This window comes from Periplaneta americana, chromosome 3 (assembly GCF_040183065.1).
Source record: "Periplaneta americana isolate PAMFEO1 chromosome 3, P.americana_PAMFEO1_priV1, whole genome shotgun sequence".
Lineage (NCBI taxonomy): Eukaryota > Metazoa > Arthropoda > Insecta > Blattodea > Blattidae > Periplaneta > Periplaneta americana.
The window spans coordinates 183,228,380-183,254,420 of NC_091119.1; the positions used below are offsets into that span (position 1 = coordinate 183,228,380).

Genomic DNA, 26,041 nt, shown 5'->3' on the forward strand with positions numbered 1-26,041 from the left:
TTCGAACCCACGCCCGAACGTAGTCCTGGATCAAAAGATGACAAGCTACTACCTGAATTACGAATGTCGCCTTGTTTGTAGGTTGTATGGTACATATGATGATATAATATGAAACGAATAATAAGGTTGTAAATTTTCCTGTAATGTTATATGGATATATTGTCTATATTCCTTGTTCTCTGTAGTATGCGATAATTTCCTCGACAGAACAGATGGGATCTGAGTTGCGCAACATAATAAAAGTATTCTCTCTGTCTTGTCTCTTCTTAATGCAATTCAGTCTTGATTCGTACTTCGTGTTTGTTGGTGCTAAGTTTAACTAAAGCAAATCATATCACTAAGTAAAACATTCACAGGTGAAATAGTTTCTGAACAGTTACAAAAACCCTCATCTTTTACGCAGTCAGTCGTGAAAATAATTTTTCATACACGTAATTTTTTTAATTACAATGCAGAGGTGTTAGAATTTAACTTATAAAGTATGCGAGAGCCATGAGATCACTGAGTCGAGGATATTTTCTGAGGGAAGGAAGTGGAAATCGGCATATGCATCAGTGTTTTTGCCACTCTGAATGTACTGTATCAAAAAGAGATATGACTTTGTGAAAGAAGTAGTACATAGAACTTTTTACTTTTTCGCTGCAAAAAGAAATAAATTCAGAGTGATTCGTAGAAATACACAATTTCAGCACTCTCGATATCGAGAAAGTATTTTTTTGTATGCCGTCTGTTTATATGTAGTGATTTCTTCTGAATTATTAAACGGATTTTGTTCACAACCAGTATCTACGAGTATGTATATCAGGATTATTATGTGCATAAAATATAATATTTTTTTCGCAAATGAACACTGGACCTTAATTTAAAATAAACAACACGGAAGTGCGATTTATTCCAAATCTGAGCAAATTACTTTCCGAAGTTGTTTTTGTTACGGTGTATAAACTAACTTACAGCTCCTATCAAAGTAAAAGTATTTGTTCTGAGAAATTAATCGGTATCTACCGGATTTTCTTTTCGATTGTGTTTCTCATCAAAGTTTCAACCACCACACAGAAGAATCATCACAAAACATCACACAAAGTGCAGGTAGGCAGGATCTCTCTCTATTAAAAGACTATCAGTCACTAGTTCTAAATCTCTTTTGCTACGAGAACCAATTATTTTTGTGCGAGATCGTGCGTATTTGCTTGTTTTCCGCACAGAACCAATACGCGGTAAGTGTGAAATACCACATTCAGTATTCCCAACTTAACACACATAACAATTTCCCTCTTCTTACCGCTTAAGCGCGACATTCATTTTACTTCTTTAGGCTTTTAACATATTATTTTTAGAGACGTTTAACATAGTAATAATTATAAATTGGAAACTTACCACTGCAATTTCACCTAAATTGCAATGTTAATTATTGTCTTTAAATATTTGCAAAAATTAAGTAAAGTCTACTACTCCACGAAACTTATTGCATTCCTGATACAAGTAACATTAAGGAAGCCGTGAAAAAATCAACAAGATTCCAGATGCCGATGTTATTGCTGCAATATGTTATATAAATAATATTGTTAAAATATTAAAATGAAAAATAAATAATTACATAACCTTACCGTTTGTTTTAAGTTCGCATTTATAGACTGGGGGGGGGGGGGGGAAAGACAGACGTATAACACGGCCTGCTGGAGTATAGTAAACACAGAAAACATTTTATAGCAACAATGTTGAAGAAAGATATTTTGGTTTTCCGAAGTTGCCGTCATTAAACAGAAACCAACATGGAGATTTCATTGCAACTAATTAGAAATTCCTCTTTCAGGTATGTAATAAACGATCTTCGCACAAAATAATGTACGATACATGAGCGGTATGTTTGTTTTCATGTTCTCGGAAATTAGAAAAGCTCAACTACGTTTCGCTTTTTCAATCTTTTCCTCGAACATGAAAACGTCAACATACCGCTCTTGTAACGTATATTACTATTACAATTTCCACTTCAAGGGTCTGATTTCACACTACTAATAGTTATTCAGAAATAAAAGACTATAATTTGAATTACATTATAAATCACTTATATTTTAATATTTATATCACTTTTAAATATTAGTTTTGTAAAGATTAAAATATTATCAGTAGAGACCGGATTTTAAAGGAAAAATTTTTCATCAAAAAAGGACAAAAAAAGGAAAAGTTATAGCCAAAAAAAAGGACTTGGAAAAGGATTCTATTACTCCCCAAAACACACTTCAGCACATTCATGGATATACATGGCACACACAATCTTACATTTATCTCTTCACAATATAAGGAAAGTGTTGTATTTGATATGGTCAAAAAAGGACTTCAAAAAAGGACTATATTACTCCCTCAAAAGGGCGTTATTTTAATTGAAAACACACTTCAGCACATTCATGGATACACATAGCACACACAAGCTTATATTTATCGCTTCACAACATAAGGAAAGTATTGTATTTGATCACATTCAACATTTTAATGTTTCAATATGATTCTGCCTCTTTAAATGCAAATGTATTTATAAACAGCAAATGATCGCTCAACATCAATTGAAACCAGAGGTGAAAATTTCCTTTTTATCTTGAACTCTAAATCAGCACACTTTATTATTTTTTCAATGTCTGGAATCAGGAGAAGAATGATATTTATTTTCGCTTGTTCAGGAAGTTATAGGCCTATCGGAAAAAATATAAGAAATTATCTAAATGTTTGCGATATTCTGCCAAAAAAGGAACAAAATAAGAGATGTTTTTAAAAAAAGGAGAAAAAAGGGAAGTCAAAACCGCATAATTTGGTTGGTGGAAGATAGTTTTGGATATCGTAATTACTTATTTCACGCTTCATGTTGAAATAAAAAAAAAGGGGGGATTCCCTTTAAAATCCGGTCTCTAATTATCAGAAATAGTCCCAAAATGCGAAATAACTTTTTCATAATAATTTGTGAAAAATAAATTACCATAAGATTGGTGACATTAATCGATGTTATTCGATTATGTTAAACTGTATAACAACTAATTCGATTATGTTAAACTGTATAACAACTGCACAGTTAATGTCAGAAATGAAATTAGCTCTGGAAAGAGCGTATTTCAGAATACGATATTTAAAAATATTAAGGGTAAACGTGATATGATTACGTCTCGTGACGAGAATATTGTACAAAATGGAAATATAAAAATTGGAAATTTATCCTATGAAGAGGTGGAAAAATTCAAATACCTGGGAGCAACAGTAACAAATATAAATGATACTTGGGAGGAAATTAAAAACAGAATAAATATTGGAAATGCCTGTTATTATTCGGTTGAGAAGCTTTTATCATCCAGTCTGTTGCCAAAAAAATCTTAAATCTTATAAAACAGTTATATTACCGGTTGTTCTATATGGTTGTTAAACTTGGACTCTCACTTTGAGAGAGGAACATAGGTTAACGGTGTTTGAGAATAAGGTCCTTAGGAAAATATTTGGGGCTAAGAGGGATGAAGTTACAGGAGAATGGAGAAAGTTACACAATACAGAACTGCACACATTGTATTCTTCACCTGACATAATTAGGAAAATTAAATCTAGACGTTTGAGATGGGCAGGGCATGTAGTACGCATAAGCGAATCCAGAAATGCATATAGAATGTTAGTTGCGAGGCCGGAGGGTAAAAGACCTTTGGGAAGGCCGAGACGTAGATGGCAAAATAATATTAAAATGGATTTGAGGGAGGTGGGATATGATGATAGAGAATGGATTAATCTTGCTCAGGATAGGGACCAATGGCGGGCTTATGTGAGGGCGGCAATAAACCTCCGGGTTCCTTAAAAGCCAGTAAGTAAGGGTAAACGTGATCAAGGATGAGAATGGTGACTTACTTGCAGACTCTCATTCAATATTGAACAGATGGAAAAACTATTTTGGGCAACTACTAAATATACATAGGCCAAATAGAAATGATTGGGATGAAATTGAAATACAAACTGCTGAGCCATTTATACCCGAACCCACACTTTTTGAAGTCGAAGTTGCGATACAAAATCTGAAAAATTATAAGTCTCCAGGTATCGATCAAATTCCAGCAGAATTAGTACAAGAGAGTGGAAGCATATTATCTAACGAAACTTATAGGCCTAAGCTTGTACTTGCTATTTGGGAAAAGGAAATTGTACCAGAACAATGGAAGGAGTCCATAATCGTACCTATCTTTAAGAAGGGGACTAACTGTAGTAACTTCCGAGGAATATAACTTTTGTCGTACAAAATTTTGTCCAATATTCTTTTGAGAAGATTAACTCCATATGTAGATGAAATTATTTGGGATCATCAGTGTGGCTTTAGGCGTAATAGATCAACTATTGATCAGATATTTTTTATTCAACAGATAATGGAGAAAAAATGGGAGTATAAGGGTACAGTGCATCAGTTATTCATAGATTTCAAAAAGGCGTATGACTCGGTTAAGAGAGAAGTTTTATTTGATACTCTTATTGAATTTAGTATTCCCAAGAAACTAGTTCGATTAATTAAAATTGTATCAGTGAAACGTACAAAAGAGTCCGTATAGGTCAGATTCTGTCAGATGCGTTTCCAATTCACTGTGGACTAAAGCAAGGAGATGCATTATCACCTTTACTTTTAACTTTGCTCTAGAGTATGCCATTAGGAAAGTCCAGGATAACAGAGAGGGTTTGGAATTGAACGGGTTACATCAGCTGCTTGTCTATGCGGATGACGTGAATATATTAGGAGAAAATCCACAAACTATTAGAGAAAATACGGGAATTTTACTTGAAGCAAGTAAAGAGATAGATTTGGAAGTAAATCCCGAAAAGACAAAGTATATGATTATGTCTCGTGACCAGAATCTTGTACGAAATGGAAATATAAAAATTGGAAATGTATCCTTTGAAGAGGTGGAAAAATTCAAATACCTGGGAGCAACAGTAACAAATATAAATGATACTTACTTACTTACTTACTTACTTACAAATGGCTTTTAAGGAACCCGAAGGTTCGTTGCCGCCCTCACATAAGCCCGCCATCGGTTCCTATCCTGTGCAAGATTAATCCAGTCTCTATCATCATATTCCACCTCCCTCAAATCCATTTTAATATTATCCTCCCATCTACGTCTCGGCCTCCCCAAAGGTCTTTTTCCCTCCGGTCTCCCAACTAACACTCTATATGCATTCCTGGATTCGCCCATACGTGCTACATGCCCTGCCCATCTCAAACGTCTGGATTTAATGTTCCTAATTATGTCAGGTGAAGAATACAATGCGTGCAGTTCTGCGTTGTGTAACTTTCTCCATTCTCCTGTAACTTCATCCCGCTTAGCCCCAAATATTTTCCTAAGCACCTTATTCTCAAACACCCTTAACCTATGTTCCTCTCTCAAAGTGAGAGTCCAAGTTTCACAACCATATAGAACAACCGGTGATATAACTGTTTTATAAGATTTAAAATTTTTTTGACAACAGACTGGATGATAAAAGCTTCTCAACCGAATAATAACAGGTATTTCCCATATTTATTCTGCGTTTAATTTCCTCCCGAGTGTCATTTATATTTGTTACTGTTGCTCCAAGATATTTGAATTTTTCCACCCCTTCGAAGGATACTCGTAAATCTCCAATTTTTATATTTCCATTTCGTACAATATTCTTGTCACGAGACATAATCATATACTTTGTCTTTTCGGGATTTACTTCCAAACCGATCGCTTTACTTGCTTCAAGTAAAATTTCCGTGTTTTCCGTAATCGTTTGTGGATTTTCTCCTAACATATTCACGTCATCCGCATTGATAAGAAGCTGATGCAACCCGTTCAATTCCAAACCCTGCCTGTTATCCTGAACTTTCCTAATGGCATATTCTAAAGCGAAGTTAAAAAGTAAAGGTGATAGTGCATCTCCCTGCTTTAGCCCGCAGTGAATTGGAAAAGCATCAGATAGAAACTGACCTATACGGACTCTGCTTTATGTTTCACTCAGACACATTTTAATTAATCGAACTAGTTTCTTGGGAATACCAAATTCAATAAGAATATCATATAATACTTCCCTCTTAACCGAGTCATATGCCTTTTTAAAATCTATGAATAACTGATGTACTGTACCCTTATACTCTCATTTTTTCTCCATTATCTGTCGAATACAAAAAATCTGATCAATAGTCGATCTATTACGCCTAAAACCGCACTGATGATCCCCAATAATTTCTTCTACGTACGGAGCTAATCTTCTCAAAAGAATATTGGACAAAATTTTGTACGACGTCAACAAAAGTGATATTCCTCGAAAGTTACCACAGTTGGTTTTGTCCCCCTTCTTAAAAATAGGTACAATTATGGACTCCTTCCATTGTTCTGGTACAATTTCCTTTTCCCAAATAGCAACTACAAGTTTATAAATTTCGCTATATAATGCACTTCCACCCTCTTGTATTAATTCTGCTGGAATTTGATCGATACCTGGAGACTTGTACTTTTTCAGATTTTCTATCGCAATTTCGACTTCTGAAAGTGTGGGTTCAGGTATAAATGGCTCAGCAGTTTGTATTTCAATTTCGTCCCGATCATTTCTATTTGGCCTATGTACATTTAGTAGTTGCGCAAAATAGTTTGATACTCGGGAGGAAATTAAACATAGAATAAATATGGGAAATGCCTGTTATTATTCGATTGAGAAGAGTTTATCATCCAGTCTGCTCTCAAAAAATCTGAAAGCTAGAATTTATAAAACAGTTATATTACCGGTTGTTCTGTATGGATGTGAAACTTGGACTCTCACTTTGAGAGAGGAACATAGGTTAAGGGTGTTTGAGAATAAGGTGCTTAGGAAAATATTTGAGGCTAAGAGGGATGAAGTTACAGGAGAATGGAGAAAGTTATACAACACAGAACTGCACGCATTGTATTCTTCACCTGACATAATTAGGACCAATAAATAAATTAAAAAAAAGACAATGCTCGTTTTGCCCGTTGTTTCGGCTTAAATAATATTCTCTGTACCAATCTCACTTGTTTGGTTCACAAGACTCTCAATAATAATGAGAATATGAAATGAAACAGACTACAATGAACTGCTGTTTTAATAACATCTCCAAGAGAACAGTCATGCCATATGCTAGAAACTTAGCTACTGACTATGACGCAGTGTTAAAACAGCGTGATTTTCTTTGCCGTAGAAACGCGCTAAACACCAGGCACAATATTTACCCACAATACTCCTTCAATCATACTCCTTTCTTCCTTCCCTCATTGATAATGGAATCGAGGTAACACTGATTTTAAATTATGAAAAGTTAAAAGACCGAAATAGGCATTTTGTAGCCTTCAATTCCAGAAATAGGCACTCATCACCTAAATAGGCCATTTTAGGCACTATAGAACTTCCATATCCTAATCCTAAGCCTCTATAATGGATAAATTAATTAAAGAGTCTTTAGCTTTGAATAAAGGAACAAAATAGGCAAAAAGGGCAAAGCCACAGCTCTAATGATTAGAAACTAGATTAAGACCTAGAATTAAGCTTGATGAAGCCAAGATTTGTAAAAATTTATATGGTGAACAAACAAGAACTACTACTATTACTACTACAACAAGAGGGCTAATTCTAGCCTCTTGTACTACTATCACTAGGGCCTACTATTACAACTTACTTACTTACTTACAAATGGCTTTTAAGGAACCCGAAGGTTCATTGCCGCCCTCACATAAGCCCGCCAGCGGTCCCTATCCTGTGCAAGATTAATCCAGTCTCTATCATCATATTCCACCTCCCTCAAATCCATTTTAATATTATCCTCCCATCTACGTCTCGGCCTCCCTAAAGGTATTTTTCCCTCCGGTCTCCCAACTAACACTCTATATGCATTTCTGGATTCGCCCATATGTGCTACATGCCCTGCCCATCTCAAACGTCTGGATTTAATGTTCCTAATTATGTCAGGTGAAGAATACAATGCGTGCAGTTCTGTGTTGTGTAACTTTCTCCATTCTCCTGTAACTTCATCCCGCTTGGCCCCAAATATTTTCCTAAGCACCTTATTCTCAAAAACCCTGAACCTATGTTCCTCTCTCAGAGTGAGAGTCCAAGTTTCACAACCATACAGAAGAACCGGTAATATAACTGTTTTATAAATTCTAACGTTCAGATTTTTGGACAGCAGACTGGATGATAAGAGCTTCTCAACCGAATAATAACACGCATTTCCCATATTTATTCTGCGTTTAATTTCCTCCCGAGTGTCATTTATATTTGTTACTGTTGCTCCAAGATATTTGAATTTTTCCACCCCTTCGAAGGATACTCGTAAATCTCCAATTTTTATATTTCCATTTCGTACAATATTCTGGTCACGAGACATAATCATATACTTTGTCTTTTCGGGATTTACTTCCAAACCGATCGCTCTACTTGCTTCAAGTAAAATTTCCGTGTTTTCCCTAATCGTTTGTGTATTTTCTCCTAAGATATTCACGTCATCCGCATAGACAAGAAGCTGATGTAACCCGTTCAATTCCAAACCCTGCCTGTTATCCTGAACTTTCTTAATGGCATATTCTAGCGCGAAGTTAAAAAGTAAAGGTGATAGTGCATCTCCCTGCTTTAGCCCGCAGTGAATTGGAAAAGTATCAGATAGAAACTAACCTAACCCATACTATTACAACTACAACATAAAAACCCATTTCTTACCTATACTGTACTTCATACTCTTCATATCAGTGTACATTTAATCTAAACTTTTTCATTAGTACCCTAATACCAATAGTCATTCATTATTATAATTCGACGAGACTTTAACATTTTAGTGTATATTGTATAAACCACAGCATTCCTATGTTTTTAACTTGATTTTCCCTTCCCATCTCACAAACTAGCTATCAAGAGAAATTTATCATTTTTTAATTATTTTCACGTATAGTTCCGCATAATATATATATATATATATATATACACACATATATATATATAAGTTTTCAGTTTCCGGACATAACACTTGTGATGAAATAAGTAGGCCTACGTATATCCATTACATAATCCTTTGACAGATCCTGGCTGATATGTACTGTACTTACGCGGTATTCTGAAGTCGTTTCTTATTTTTAATGACGTCAACAATAAGTTCCATAAGTACAGATATAACTTCGTAAATCATTCTGTATATATAAGAGACCGGACGTATGTCGTTGAGATGTCATTCATGATTATTACATGAGGAATAAGTTTTAAGAAAATGAGTTCATGCATAACGAAACCTTTAGGAAGGATTGACAGACACAGACATAATGCATAGCCTAATATTATATCATCTCTTGTTTCCTTAATTCATAAGTAAACTGAATTATGAACAACTAATTTAATACCAATTATATATTATTGTGTGTACTTTTTTTCTAGATTTCTCTAAGTTAGTTGAATTTTATTTCTTAATTTATCAAACTATAGATAGTATAGTCTAGAAAAGAAAGAGCTAGTAGGTCTACGTAATAGTTCCGTAACAATGAGGGCAGTCCTCTTTACAACACGTCATAAATAATAATAATAATGTGTTCCATCTCTGAATTACATTATCTGTGTTACCTGGTATACTAATTGACGTCAACGATGTCTTAGATAAACGGTGTCAATAAAAAACAACCATTCAACTAAATAAATTATAATGTAACAAGTCAAGGTTAGCTGCATCTATGAGTCTTACGCAATATATTTGATACTTGATCATTGTTCTTAGTTTTAATATTAGTAGTAGTAGTAGTAGTAGTAGTAGTAGTAGTAGGTTAGGTTATTTTACGACGCTTTATCAACATCTTAGGTTATTTAGCGTCTGAATGAGATGAAGGTGATAATGACGGTGAAATGAGTCCGGGGTCCACCACCTAAAGTTACCCAGCATTTGCTCATATTGGGTTGAGGGAAAACCCCGGAAAAAACCTCAACCAGATAACTTGCCCCGACCGGGAATCGAACCCGGGCCACCTGGTTTCGCAGCCAGACGCGCTGATCGTTACTCCACAGGTTGGACGTTTTAATATTTAACTTCAATTATCTTAATAATAATGTCAATATAAACTTACATTATCCAGCATGTGTACTCTCGGCTACTTAATGTATACTGGTAGCTGCACACAAATTATTATTTAATTACACACTTCTCAAGTAAAAGGACTGCATCTTCAATTTCATTACTAACATTGGATTAGTATTACTATGGGCATCTGCTGGCAACAAAGAGAACTACAAATTTCGATAACAAAACTATACTGGATAAGCGATGGCGCAAAAAAATAAAAATGAAAAAAGTCAACAAGCTTTGGTTTCTCAGTCTTAATATTAACAGATTTGCGGCTCAACAGATTGATAATTTCATTTACTTCTGAATATCCTTTCCAGTTTAAAGGAGGGGGAAGCATGTCACCAAGAAACGAGTTTTCTACTACTGTTTCCCACTTCAAACTACTTTATCAATTAAAATAAAACTCACCTTAATGTTTGTACTAGGTACATTAATATGCAGTTGTAAGCTTTCTCTAATGCATCTGCAATTTTATTCGAGTATTTTTCCAGCTCTTTGAACCCGACAGAATTCTTCATATGCTCTAAAAAGATTCGTGCCTGCGAAATGATAATGTAATATTGTTCAAATTTGCCACGCCAATATACATTAGTTTCAAGTGCCCTTTTTAACGCCGATTAGTAAACATTGCCAAAAATAAACCTTTTGGAAATAACTACTGTCACACAGCCAGAACTAACACTTTGATTACTACACATTTTTTCCAAACTGAGCACTGGTGATAAGTCAACCAACGTCTGTTCAACACATTATATTTGTTGTCTTCTTTCCATAGAAAAAAAAAGATATATGGAGGAAGAACACACTAAATCATCCATTGGATTAATTTATAATTCGCTAAATAACTATAATCGGCACTATAATCTTACGAACAACAGCACACATCACACAATAATATTATAATCACAGAAATACCGACAGCTAACAATCAAGACGACGCTACAACTGGTGAACTCGCGCTAAAAATTGAAATATCATGCATGCCAACACATCTCACTTCAAACAAGCGAAAAAAAAAAACTGAAGAAATCCCAGAGTTACGTATATGTTGACAACACTACCTGACACGAAAAGATGGTCGCGCGCAAGCACAAGGAGATAGGTTTTTGATAAGTGTTAATGGACACAGATAATACAAAATTACAAATTATATATTAAGGCATCGATGGAGAACCTGCCCCGCCACTTTCTTACACATATAACTTCTGATCACATAAATATATAACAGATTGGCCAACTCCATGTTAAAAAACGGTAACATCTGGAAGAGAACAACCACCAGGATCGCCATCGTCGATTGGAATGACCGCTAGATGGAAGTACAGTTGCTCCATGCAAGTAGCTAGATAGCAGTATAGTGAAACAGATAAAAGTTGTTGCCGTCAAAGCCTATAAGGTTAAGCAATCTCTTATATGTAATCTGGGATATAATCTAGCGATTTCTTATTTGTTTTCCTTTATTAATTAAAAAAAAAAACGTTAAACTAACATTACATTTGCTGCACGACCATCAATGCTGCTATACAGTAAAGAATCGTCTGCTAGCATAGCCAACGAAAATTTCCTTCAATGCGATCTATCAACATTATTTCTAACCTTTCATTTCATAGATGGTAACACAGTAAAACAACGTGTGAATAAAAACTATTTTCCCTGGACCAAAACTGCAACAATATTACGTGTGAATAAAGACGAGTGTTTACCCTGGACCAAAGTACAAGTGCTCGAGGACTGTGACAAGGTCAGGGTGAGTTAGATGAAGGGAAAGATAAATGCTGAAACGCATTTCTTTCGGTCGAATATTTGCTTCTAAAGTTGCGGTGGAGGTAAAAGTACCAAAAAAAAAAAAAAAAAGTAGAAACCGTAAAATCTATAGTAAAAATGCAATTTCCATTTACTTAACCAAAGTCTCGTAAGTGGGGGTAGGTCTCACCGGGCTGAAACCTCCTCCCACCCATTTTTCAAGAAATATTTTAAAATTATATTAGATTAAAACCATAAAGAAACAATCCACCATTGGCGTTGCGAGAAAGGAAAATATTGTTTGATTATTTTACCGACAATTACCAATATTTAGAATAATAAATATTTTATATTTCTGCTGACAGGTTGTTTTAAATTGATCAATGATCTTCAAAGAAATTATGAAGCTACAATTCTCAAAACAAACAATAACTAGATTTATTTAGAGTGAGCATCTATGTATTCACTCTGCAATGATGGAGAATGGATTTTACTTTATAAAAACGTTTGAGGAATCTAAATTGATTTTAAATTTCATAGTATTAAACAATAATGTAGGGTGTAACATGATCTTGCTGACAAACTTTAAAGGAACCATATGTTCGATGACATGTCCTTAGGGAGTTACTCATCCAGAAAGTCAGATCTCCAGTATTTTTTTTCAGCAATGCAATTAAATTTTCCATGCATTGATCGACCAACTCTGTCGAGCATGGCAGGGTTGCTTTGAATTTGTTGGATGATAAGATGAACTGAAGGAGCACTATACAGAACAACAAAATTAAACAAACTTACTACAATGTAAAAAAAGATAATAAGGACTTATGGCGTACAGTTATGGCAAAATGCTTGATGCAGAATGCATTTCTATAAAGGATGCATAACTCATGAAGACGTGCTATTGCATATATGTTCTTTAATAAGAAATTATCCTTTCTGTATGATCTATCATTCCTCAAAGTTTGTCAATGAGATCCTGTTACATACTATATTATCTTTTAAATATATTGCATGTAAGTTACAGGCAAATTTGCCAAGTGATGTTCCCAAAACCTGTCCCTCTCCAATCTTAAATTTCTGGCTGTGCCATTGCTTAAGCAACTTTGAGAGACTGATATTGCAAAAATATTCACATTTATCATTTCATTACAGTAATTATTAACATTAAAATGTGTTTCATTTTTAAATTTTCCAGAACATTTTAATGTACACCGAAAGGACAAAAGTAGGAGTGTGGAGAAAATCTTTGAAGGACACCTGGATAAACGAAGGCATTCAGGATGACAGATGGCAGAAAGACATGAATCAAAATCGTCATGGAAGCCAAGAATCTTCATGGATTGAAGAGCCATGGAGAAAGAAAAAGTATATTTTATAGTCTACTCCCTTTTCCTCTAAACAGCTGGTAGTCAGTTACTTTATGAAACTAGAGATTGCTTATTGTGTTTACCAACATATAATTATTAATTTTGTTACATTAATGCCAGAGAAAGCGCAAGATTATTTTTAAACTATACACAAATTCACTCCCAGTCGAAAGTGCATTTTTTAAGGGGACACTCTACTAAAAATGACAACTTTTTTCCTAGTCATTTTTTTCAACCAAACTTTGAGAGCATGTTTACTGTGTAAAGGACTAACAAAATCCAAATTTTGAACTCCCAAATGTTTTTACCTTTTGATTCTTGATTTTTTTTCTATTCCTTTTAGAAATATTTTCAAATCCAAGTTTTTAGTAGAAGATCTCAATTTCTAAGCTTCGTTTCTTTTGGTTACATTCACAAGACATAGATAAACATTTCTATGCATTCATTTTATAAAATATCTTATATGTTCACCTTAAAAATATTTTTTGAAATTTTAAAAATGTTATTTTTGTTATAATTCACGACAAAAAAATATTAATAAAATAAACTAGCAGCATTTCTTACAAAATAAATGCATAGAAGCATGCAGCTACCTCATAAAAACTTGCAGTAAACATTTAATTCAGATTGATTAGATTTTGGCATAAAAAAAGTTGGTATTGAATCAAGACAAATGGATTTGAAAGTAAAATGAATATATTTTATGTAAATTAAAATTCTCCTCCACTACATTCATCTAGTAACTTCAGGGAGCCAACTTTAGAACAAAAAGTTACTAGATTTGTAATCAGAAATTTGTAAAAAGAAATTCTTTGATGAAAAAATAATTTTGACAGCTCTTTGAATGCCATGCCCCTTTACAGCCTTAATTTTAAAAAATCTAAACATATTTGTAATCTGAATTGAACTAAATTCATTTGGGATATGAAAATATATAATTACGGTATTCTAAAGAAGTGAAAGAGCCAATAATTTTTTTTCTTGGAAAATATTCATGGTTTTCAGTGGTGTCCTCTTAAACTAAACCTGAATTTATATGGATATATTTTTAATAAATTAACTGACATTTTATGTTATTTCCCCCTATCAACTGCATTGGGGCGTGTTTAAACATTTTCCGATTTATTTTCGATCTATCGAAATGCTTCTGCAATTGCTCCTTGGTCTAGAGCTCTTGACCATCAGCCTATCACCTTGAAGTGATGACATCAACCAGATTAGGAATATTGTTCTTAATCAAGTGTCATGCTGATTGCAGTGTATCCAAAATTCAGGATAGAAAATACATACTGATCACCACAAACAAGTCCACATATGTGGAGTAACGGTCAGCGCGTCTGGCTGCAAAACCAGGTGGCCCGGGTTCGAATCCCGGTCGGGACAAGTTACCTGGTTGAGGTTTTTTCCGGGGTTTTCCCTCAACCCAATACGAGCAAATGCTGGGTAACTTTCGGTGCTGGACCCCGGACTCATTTCACTGGCATTATCACCTTCATTTCATTCAGACGCTAAATAATCTAGATGTTGATACAGCATCGTAAAATAACCCAATAAAATAAAATAAATAAATAAAACCACAAACAATGTAACATAACAGTAGCAACAAAATTAATCAATCAGGCAACAAAGATTTTAGTGGGTGTGAATGGTTTACTTCATGCCTTGTTATTAGTATCACATTCTCAAAGTTAAATTTCACAATCAGATAATTTTCTATTCTTAGTATAATCAAATGATTCAAATGCTCCTGAGTCTGGTTCGATTGTTTTTTTCTCTCTCAAAATTTTACCGCTCCTATGAATTTTCTGTTCATGTGACCAATGCGTAAATATAAGCCTGATTATGAATCACCCTTCCCCTTCAGGATAATAAAATCTAGTGAAATATTTTTCCCAAAATTACTGTGTTCTACTTTAAATAAGATGACAATCTTAACAGATAATGAGCCATGATGAACAGAAAAATTGAAACACACAGCTATAGCAAGCAATTATTATTAGATATAATATTGTATTAGTTTTCAATTCCAAGCAATCATACAGTGATAAAACTTAAAACAACCATTAACCATTTAGGATCGAAGTGGATATCTGACAAGAACTATCATAAGTCAGACATAATATGTCTTTTTCCAATTTACTTGGTTTACTCTTCTATATAACAAACTGGATGTGAACAAGTTTAAATTAATTTACGCAGTCGAAACTAGATTCAGTCTTAGTTGAAACTTGTTCTTACATGTTTCTTTCATATTGTCGTGCATCATGGAGCACCTAAATATTTATAAACCCACGCTTCCTTCTCATTCACACACTACTAATTTATTTATTTCCTGTTTGTACTTCGTGAACCATTTTACATGAAGGCTTGTATTAATGCCTCGTATCACTTGCACAGCATGATGAGATTGCACCTAGTAATTGTACCTGTTATTCTTAATTATTTTGTATAATAAAATTTCAATCTATTAATATTTAATTTTTAAGGGTGCTATTCATAGACATTTCGCTAGCCCCGCTACGAGCGTGCTAAACTAGCCCCGACTTTGCTAGAGGAGGGACGAATTATTCATATCGCTAACATTGGTTTATGAATATGAAAAACGTTAGTTTCGCTGATCATCCACCGGAAGCCCGCGCTAAAAATGTCTATGAATAAGGCCCTAAGACTTTTACAATGTCAGAAACTTGTACTGCAACAAGTCTATTTCATCAACGATAAATAACCTCGTAGTTGATACAGTGTCGTTAAATAACCAAGGAAAAAAAAACAAGTCTGCTGACTGCTAATAAATAATATTATTCTATTATTATTATTATTATTATTATTATTATTATTATTATTATTACTTACTTACTTACTTACTTACTTATTTACTTACTGGCTTTTAAGAAACCCGGAGGTTCATTGCCGCCCTCACATAAGCAAGCCATTGGTCCCTATCCTGAGCAAGATTAATCCAGTCTCTATCATCATATCCCACCTCCCTCAAATCCATTTTAATATTATCTTCCCATCTACGTCTCGGCCTCCCTAAAGGTCATTTTCCCTCCGGCCTCCCAATTAACATTCTATATGCATTTCTGGATTCGCCCATTCATGCTACTTGCCCTGCCCATCTCAAACGTCTGGATTTAATGTTCCTAATTATGTCAGGTGAAGAATACAATGCATGCAGTTCTGTGTTGTGTAACTTTCTCCATTCTCCTGTAACTTCATCCCTCTTAGCCCCAAATATTTTCCTAAGCACCTTATTCTCAAACACCCTTAATCTCTGTTCCTCTCTCAAAGTGAGAGTCCAAGTTTCACAACCATAAAGAACAACCGGTAATATAACTGTTTTATAAATTCTAACTTTCAGATTTTTCGACAGCAGACTCGATGACAAAAGCTTCTCAACCGAATAATAACAGGCATTTCCCATATTTATTCTGTGTTTAATTTTCTCCCTAGTATCATTTATATTTGTTACTGTTGCTCCCAGATATTTGAACTTCTCCACCTCTTCAAAAGATAAATTTCCAATTTTTATATTTCGATTTCGTACAATTATTATTATTATTATTATTATTATTATTATTATTATTATTATTATTATTATTATTATTATTATTATTATTATTATTATTACTATATTGTCTGCTCCTAGTAGCGCATGTAATAGCATTTCCGGTTACAAATATACCAGTAGTGGACCCGAGTTCAAGTTCCATCAGAAAAGTGAAGGTGTACCATCTTACAGAGCGTGAACAGGCTTAAGTAAGTTCTTTGTTTACTGTTTGTACTATATTAACTTAGTTGTCTCGCTAACCCTTTATTAAAGAGTCATGCTACATTTAAATGTCTAATGAGAAGGAAATGGACAATTAGGCTCAACGATGGAAAATCAGTTATTATTATTATTATTATTATTATTATTATTATTATTATTATTATTATTATTATTATTATTATTATTTTAAAAAACTGTGATATTGGGCACTGGAGTTTGCGTACACATTGTTAAACCAGTTTTAGATATATTATTATTATTATTATTATTATTATTATTATTATTATTATCATCATCATCATCATCATCATCATCATCATCATAGGCTACTGGCATAGCTCGGTCAGCTAAGGCCCTTGCCTGCCGATCCGGAGTTGCACTTGGGTATGGGTTCGATTTCAGCATGTGCTGATCACTTGGTTTGATTTTTTCCGAGGTTTTTCCCAACCGTAATGCCTCTGTCCGCATGATCGGATTCCGTCCAGAATTCTAAACAGATGTCCGTATGGGCCAAGATCGAAATAAAGAATGTCATGAAAATTATATTGATTGCAATGACTCCAATTCCAATCGCAGTAATATTGAAGGTATAAATTAAATGGATGACACGAAGCTTATTTTCTTAGCCCAACAGTATGAAGAGCTTTACAGTTTATCAAATTAGGATTATAGCAATGTAATATGAAAAAAACAAGATATGGATGAGATTGGAAAAATATTGAATCAATCGGGGTATGTTCTCTAGAGTTTAAGTTGCAGAACTATTTATTTTATTTCCAGATTCAGTTCAGAACACTACAATGAATTAATGTACTCTAGCAGTAAATTACAACCATCTGATGATTAATTATTTGTTTGTGTGGTAATTTTATGAGATAATTACTTATGATTATGTTTTGATGTTATTTCATTTATATTTGACTATTAATCAAGACACATTATTGTGCTCACAGATTTGTATATAATAATAGCCCTAATAATAATAATAATAATAATAATAATAATAATAATAATAATAATAATAATAATAATAATAATAATTCGGAAATGCAGACAAGTGAGCGATACTGTATTACAAATCCCAATGCATCAAACAAATTATTTCCGGTGAGCGCCTACCTTCACTCAACACAAAATCTGTCTCAAAATGCTCTTCAGTTAAGCTTACATACCAAAGTGACAAGCCTATAGTCCTGTCGCTCTAATTTTCGGCAGCCAATCGCGTTGCAGGTCGGCTACATTTAAACATGTGCGTCTTGTGATTCGCTGATTCATTTCTTAAGGCTCGATAAATACTTAATATAATCACCCGCCATTTTAACTCTTTCGTTGGCGTTCGCAGAAAGCACACGAAGACATTATTTGCCGCTCAATTATTTGCTGAATTACTTTGCATTTGATGTATTATCATAGGAGCTACGACATGATAATGTTTAACGGTGTGGCAAATAGATTCCTCGTATGGTAGCTCGGCAACGTAAGAACAAAAATGGCGAACGATACTACCTACCTAGACTTTATAAAGCCTTCACTTTCTAAGACGTAAGCAAAGAGGCGGATTCACGCCGGAAATAACAGCGTCAGGACTATAGATCCTGGACTGTTTGTTGATGATTACCAAAATGTAAACTTATTTTTACTAACTGAACAATTTGTCAATTCCTTTATCTCTCGTATTTTCTTAAAAAAATGTTGGCAACCAACAGTCACCTCGAAGCTCTGAGATCTACTGAGAAGTTTTCACATTTTGAAATGATCTACCACTATAATAATCACAATTACCACACTCTTTTTTTTTTATTGTTGGGAAATTCAATTAACTTTGCATAAGTAAAAAAAAAAAAAAAAGTTTGACGCAGTAGAATTAAACACTTTCAAAAATAAAATATTGCAAAGAGGCCTATTGAGCTTTTTGTGAGCAACTAAAGGTTATTAGGCTAATATATACTGTAGTTACTCAGTGTGAAACTATACAGGAACATTCTTTAACAATAGTTTTGATATTTGATGAATACCAGTAACTGATAAGATTGAATTAAACACGATTGCAAATGTTCATCAGCCTAGTTCTACATTATTTATTCTTTACGAAGTTCATGTTTGAGAATAAAGATTCACAAAAGTAAGCTGAAGCAAACATGTTTATGCTCTGAATTGGCTGTTAATGTAATGATTACCGTATATAGATTTTTAAAGAATTAGTTCTTATTTATAAGGATTGGAAATAAAATAGAGAGTAAAATAAATTTAATGCAATTTATGTGTTGTAGGCCTATTATTGATGATTATTATTTGTTCTTTATTTTTACATTGAATATGTACCATATATATTTGTACAAGTATTTACAATGGAATTATTGTGGTTCACCTGAATGGGTTTGATGGAGAGCTATTGGTATGTGTCTGTGATAAGAGAAATACATATACAGTGACTCACGCAAGTAAGTACATTCCTCTAGCAAACACCATTATAATTCTACAAATTTGAAATTTCTCGTTAGAGATCTTTCCTTCTCCACTCTGTCCTAGAGTAGTGGTCGGCAGAATTTTTGTAATCACACAAAGAGTTTACACTCTCTAAAACAAGTTTGTATTTTCGCGGATCATTGCCAAAGATTTAATCCTTTGATTGCATTTGGTATTATCCTTTGCAGTCTCTGAATTTTCTAAAGACTTTTGGCTTGTGATACACAAAATGAAACGAAATTTTTTTACCCAGTTTGCAAATCCCTGGTTTCGAACTATTCGGTTCTCATCAGCATGACGAAGAAGTCATGGAGCGGTAATCTTGTCAGAAATATTGCAAAAGCAAAATTAAAAGGCGTAAGCCAAAAGAAAAAGCAAAATCAATTGACAATTTTGCTGAGTAGATGATACTATAGTCGCGACGCTGTTATTCCCAGCGTGACTCCTCCTCTTTGCTTACATCTTAGGAAGTGAAGGCTCTATAAAGTCTAGGTAGGTAGTATCGTTCGCCATTTTTGTTCTTTCGTTGCCGAGTAACCACATGAGGAATCTATTTGCTACACCGTTAAACATTATCATGTCGTAGCTCCTATGATAATAAATCAAACGCACTGTAATTCAGCAAATAATTGAGCAGCAAATAACGTCCTCGTGTGCTTCCTGCGAACGCCAATGAAATAACCAAAATGGCGGGCGATTATATTAAGTATTTATCCAGCCTTAGGAAATACTTAACGTCTTCATCAGTGAATCACAAGACGCACACGTTTAAATGTAGCCGATCTGCAATGTGATTGGCTGCCGGAAATTAGAGCGACGGGACTATACTTCAAAACATTTGCAAAGCAAAGTCAAAATACAAAGCAATAGCATTTGTGGAGGTGTATCAAATTCTACAATTTGGAATTTCTCGTTAGAGGTCTTTCCTTCTCCATCATAATAATGTAAGAGATTGATCCGTTGCTAAGCAAGTGACGTCAGATAATGAATTTTTCATAACATTTTATTAATTTGACACTTGAAGAAAAAAAAATAAAAATAAAGAAAGAACTAAAGGTAGGTAGACAGTGAAAATGAAAAATATAAATACAGATAGAAAAAAATACAGAGAAAAAAGAATCATCATCATCATCATCATCATCATCCTTGCATGTATTGGGCCTAGTGGCCCGTTACGGTCTCTTGCCAATGCTTGAACTGTCTGCCCAAGGATCTCTTGCCCACAGGATGATAATTTAAAATTTGGCGTGGAATTCTAGAACGAGGCATTCTGATAACATGTGATCTCCAGGTTTGTCTGTCTTTCTGTAGGTATTCCATAATCGGTTCAATCTGCAGTTCTTTCAGACAATAACTACCTTCAAGACAAAGCTAAACAATTTCTTACTGACGCAGACAAATTGAAGTTGTAATTATAATCATAATCGAGTTTAATGATTTAATTATATATAGGTATGAATATTATTATTATTAATGTTATTATTAGTACATAATTATTTCATTGGAGTGTTGGGAAGGTAAAAGAATTGTTATGTATTGTATTGAATTGTATTAATTATGTTTTGCTCCTTAGTAATATAGTAATTTTGTATTTTTGTATCGCACTGGTTGAGTGGAAGAGAAGGCCGAATGGCCTTAACTCTGCCAGTTAAAATAAACCATTATTATTATTATTATTGTTATTATAAGAATAAAATAATTGTTTCTGATGACATGTGATCTCCAGTTTTGTCCGTATTTCTGTAGGTATTCCGTAATCGGTTCAATCTGCAGTTCTTTCATAAGAATAAAATAATAAAATTAATGAAAAGAAGATATTAGAACATTCTGACTCAGTTGTATATAAACTTCAATTTGTACAAGGAATATGCTGTTTTGTAATAATTTACGTACTTGAGATTTTATCTTACATTAGTCCGTGCTGTTTCTCGGTCAATCAAAGTTAAGTTATAAAGTGTCCCTTCTGACAAATGTTCCTGTTGACATCCATGTTTGATGCGAATCATTACAGAAACATGGGCTGGCTATGATGTTCAGTTCGGATACAATCTGATCTAACTTTACTTTGTCTTGTCTTATGAAATATTAAAGAAGATGGTGTTCCTTACAATACATAACTAATATGGAATATGTATGAGCTCCCGACTCCCACGACATAGCTACTGGAGAGGATAAGGCACTTCATTAAATTTTCATTGCTTAGTATTTAAAGAATTACAGGGACGTTGTCAAAAGAGATTACATTTGTGGGAAAATAGCGAATTATTATATTATTATATACAATTTGATTGTGAATATTAGATTGTGTGCAGCAGCAACCTCTAGAAATGGGTAAACATAACTCAACAAACTAAAAAAAAAAAACAATCGTAGGTGATGAATGCCTGTATCGTTTAAAAAAAATTAATATTTGAATTATAAAAAATATTTATAAATATACAATTTAATTAATTTAATTTTCAGATGGTCACAAAATCAAAATGGTTGGCAAATCAGTGAAATAAAAGCAGCAAGCCAACCAGAAGAGAAAGAAGGGACGACTGAGAACCCAAAAAAACATATAACGTTATTCTAAATTTAAAAATACATAACTCTTGATTTGTGTATATTTCTTTATTTGTAGTTGTAAGCTTCATCAATTGAATAAATATTATGAAACTAGATTTCTTTCTCATTCGTGCACACTGTAAACATCATTGCATTCTCTCACAATTTGTATATTATACATATACATCAGGTATGGTGATCCCATCACTTCGACCACGCCATATAAAACATAATTCTATGGGGGTGGGGGGGGGAACTTGAAGTACAACGGTCCATCGCACCTCTCACAGTTATTTTTCTGCATAACTAAATCGAAGTATTGAAGAATTGTGTTATGACTTTTATATTTTTACATTATTATTATTATTATTATTATTATTAGTATTATTATTATTATTATTACCGGTATTGTTAACATTGTCATCACCAACAGCAGCAATAATACCACACCGACATTCCTTTTTCTTCCTCACACCTTAACTCCTTGTGACATGTTTTGGCTTCATTTATGATCTAGCTATTTTTCTTTTATCTGAAAATTTAGATTGTAATAAGAGTTTTAATGCTTGGCTCCTATTATATTTAATGAGATAAATGAGTTTCAAAATTAAAATAACTGCCATCTAAGGTGGTGTAATGAAATAAACAAATGAATTCGTCTATAAGGGGCCTTGGTCAACAACAATCGAAAGCTATGAATTATAGCCTACAGAGAATGTTTCTGTGTTTGTATGAAGTAATATCGGAAGCTAAATTAACCGATTTGTGTAATTAATTATTATTTCACCATTGGAAAGTGTAGTTTCTCTATATGGACATAATGCTATAATGTTATTACAGTAACTTCGGAGTGAATTGAGGACAGGTAAGATTAAAATAGCTTCTTATGCACAAACAACTTGATAGGCTATTCTGTGTATTCGTTTCCTGTATTTCTTAAAATAATGTTTATCTCAGAGAATTAACGAACCACAAGAGTGTATTGATTTAGTATGCAGTAATAATATGTTAGCTTAGCATTCCATTATTTTATAATCCAAATTTTAACTATGCTCAATTGAATCGTGTTAAAATACATAAAATACATATGCATTAAATGCAATGCAAAAAAATTGGGTGATGAGCCAAGCAGATTATGTTGCGCTGTTGTAAAATAAAATTTGTTCCTCCTGAGATTCAAGAGCCCCCATAACAAATTAAAAACTTACTTAACGGTGTACATCCATTATCAACACATTTTTTATATAATATAATTATAATGTAATATAATATAATATAATATTGGCTACACTTAATAAAATCCGTTGTTGTTTTTCTTCAATGGTGCTTTTTGGATCACTTAACCCATTTGCTTCTTGCCTCCAAGCACAGAGCTCTCAAATTTCTACACTGTTGCACTTCTTTCTTCAGTTTAGTGCATTGAAGCAGATGTTCTTTGTTCATTGATGATCCTGGTACTGTCCTTTACTCAGGAGAAGACGAGCAGAAAGAATGTGACCTTCTTGACTATCACTGCTGATTATTATAAACATCGCTCAGATAAGCATCCCAGTAGCCAGGTTATTACTCGTGCAGGAAACATGAGTAACAATGCGTATGGAAATTAAAGCTAAGTTGAACAGAAGGAGACCTAATGTTTTCGCTTACTGCAGTACAAATATTGCCCGTGTTGTCGTACATTATCTGTTCACATCCTTTCCTCCTCAGTCCGCTCTCGTCTTCTCCTGAGTCACCGACAGTATGTTGCACAGTGGACATTCTTTTGTCTTGTAAATTCCAATTTTGCAAAGATGTGATGCAAGGCAGTCATATCCTGTATTCAGCCTGAAAATAGCTACGGTTTCCTTTCTGGGTTTTAGGCTGTATGTCTTCCGAAGTTTATTTATTTCTGCTCATTTTTTTCCTTGCGATTTCTGATTATACAGTAGCATGCAAATTAATCTGAACACGACATATTTTTACATTTTCTGTCATTGTTGGCCTCACAGCTGCTCATACCGCTTTAATTGACATCTGTAGTACGTGTAATTCCATTGTTGAAGGTCTGTCATTATTTTTTTTATAATATGTGACATTTTGCCTGTCGTTTTGTACTTATAAGCATTTCAGTTGTGTTGAAGACTTAATACTGCAATTCTGTGTACATTCTGTCGTCTTCACAAATGGATACAACTCCACGAAAATGGTCTAAAATTATAACATTACCAGAGCATTCTTCTATGACACAGAGGCAAATTGCTGCAGAATGTCACATCGGTTTGGCTACTGTTAATTCGATCATAAAATGATACAGGGAGACTGGATCCATCACATCCCAGAAAAAAGGAAACTGTGGCCGGAAAAGGAATACTTCACCTGCACATGATCGTTTAATTGTCAGGAAAAGTAAATTAAATCCTAGACTAACTGCTGTCGACTTAACCCGCGAGTTAATGGCTACCACTGGGGCGAATATTCACGTCACAACAGTGCGGCGTGGGCTTTTGGAAGCTGGACGAAGAGCTCATAAGCCTATTAAGAAGCAACTGCTAACCCCTGTTATGTGCAAAAAACGCTTAATGTGGGCAAAATTACATCAACACTGGACAGTGAATGACTGGAAGAATGTACTTTTTTCCAATGAGTCTCATTTCGAGGTCCACGGCCACCGTGTTTCTTACGTACGGAAAGGATCCGAAAAGTAACAGCAGCTCATCTCCAACAAGCACCCAAATACCCCCCTAAAGTAATGTTTTGGGGTTGTTTTACACATGAAGGGCCTGGAGCATTAATACCTATCAAGGGAATGATGAATTCTGACAAATATATTCACTTATTGGAAACCAGAATCGTACCCCAGCTGCAAAAATCATTTCCGGATGGCAGAGGTGTGTTCCAACAAGACCTGGCACCATGCCATACGTCTCGAAATACTACAGAATTCTTCAACAAGAAGAATATTCAGGTACTCCCCTGGCCAGGAAACTCACCCGACATCAACCCCAATGAGAACTTGTGGTCAATTTGCAAAAGAAGAATGCAAAAAATGGATTGTTCTACAAAGGAGAAGATGATTTCTGCCCTCATTGCTGTATGGTTTCGCGATGAAGAAATGAAGAATATTTGAGGGAAATCAGTGGAATCCATGCCAAATCGTCTCAGAGCTGTTATTAGGAACAAGGGAGGCCACATAGATTACTGAGGTATGTCTTAGATCCTTTTTTTTATCCCGTTTGAGTGTTTTTGCATAAGTAATTACGTTGTTCGGATTAATTTGCATGCTACTGTATTTATGGAGTATTTCTGCTTCTAGCTTAGTTTTAATTTTGATATCTAATATGTGAGCACTCATTGTTTTATTTTGTCTCTGTAATTTTGTGCCCTTCTTTTGCTAGTTCTGGTCATGCTTCTTCATAAAATCTTTTAGTTTATTTTCGATTCCTAGTTATTGTCTTTTTTCCCTCTCCTTCCACAAGTTTATATGCCTCTGCAGCTTGCAAGAAAATCATCTCATCTTCTTCCGTTTCTTTTCCTTGAAGTTGCAACTTCCATAACAGTAAATGAAACTCTGGATTCGTATAAAGTAGGATGATGTTATAGTACTGTAATCTTGAAAGCACACTTTCACTTAAATATGATTAATTTTATATCCATGTCTTTTTTTTTTTTTTCAAGGTAAGATACCTACAGTTCTAGCATTGAACTTACAGTATAAACTTATATAGTATGCACGGATAGAAGTTTATTTAAGTTAATCACCGAGAAGAGAAGAAGTGACAGCTATATGTTTTATTCATCCTTCTACGTCACGAGAATTCCACAATGTGGAACAAAAGACTGCATTTCAGTGCATGTCTGAGCAGTTGACATCAGGCAGTGAGAAGACCAGGAATGAGTTACAAATTTATTATTCACAGTTGTGTTTCGTCCAATCACAATACTGTATATGAATATGTATAATATAACATGTTTAAACAGTAACTTTAAAATCCACAAGCTCTACACAGCAGTACCAGTACAATGTGAAACGTAATTAAAGTAATATTGTCTTCTTCCTGCCCAGTGATGTATTTTCTGCATTGAAGTTTT

General features: G+C 34.0%; 1 long non-coding RNA gene across 2 annotated transcripts; it reads left to right on the plus strand.

The window, feature by feature from the left end:
- The first annotated feature begins 294 nt into the window (after nt 1-294).
- LOC138697166 (uncharacterized) lies at nt 295-22,069 on the plus strand. Of its 2 annotated transcripts, none has more exons than XR_011331549.1 (3): nt 295-1,089; nt 13,017-13,186; nt 21,890-22,069. It is a non-coding gene; the product is annotated as an uncharacterized lncRNA (long non-coding RNA). The 2 variants fall into 2 exon arrangements; XR_011331548.1 differs by lacking the exon at nt 295-1,089 and adding an exon at nt 11,154-11,825.
- The last annotated feature ends 3,972 nt before the right edge of the window (nt 22,070-26,041 follow it).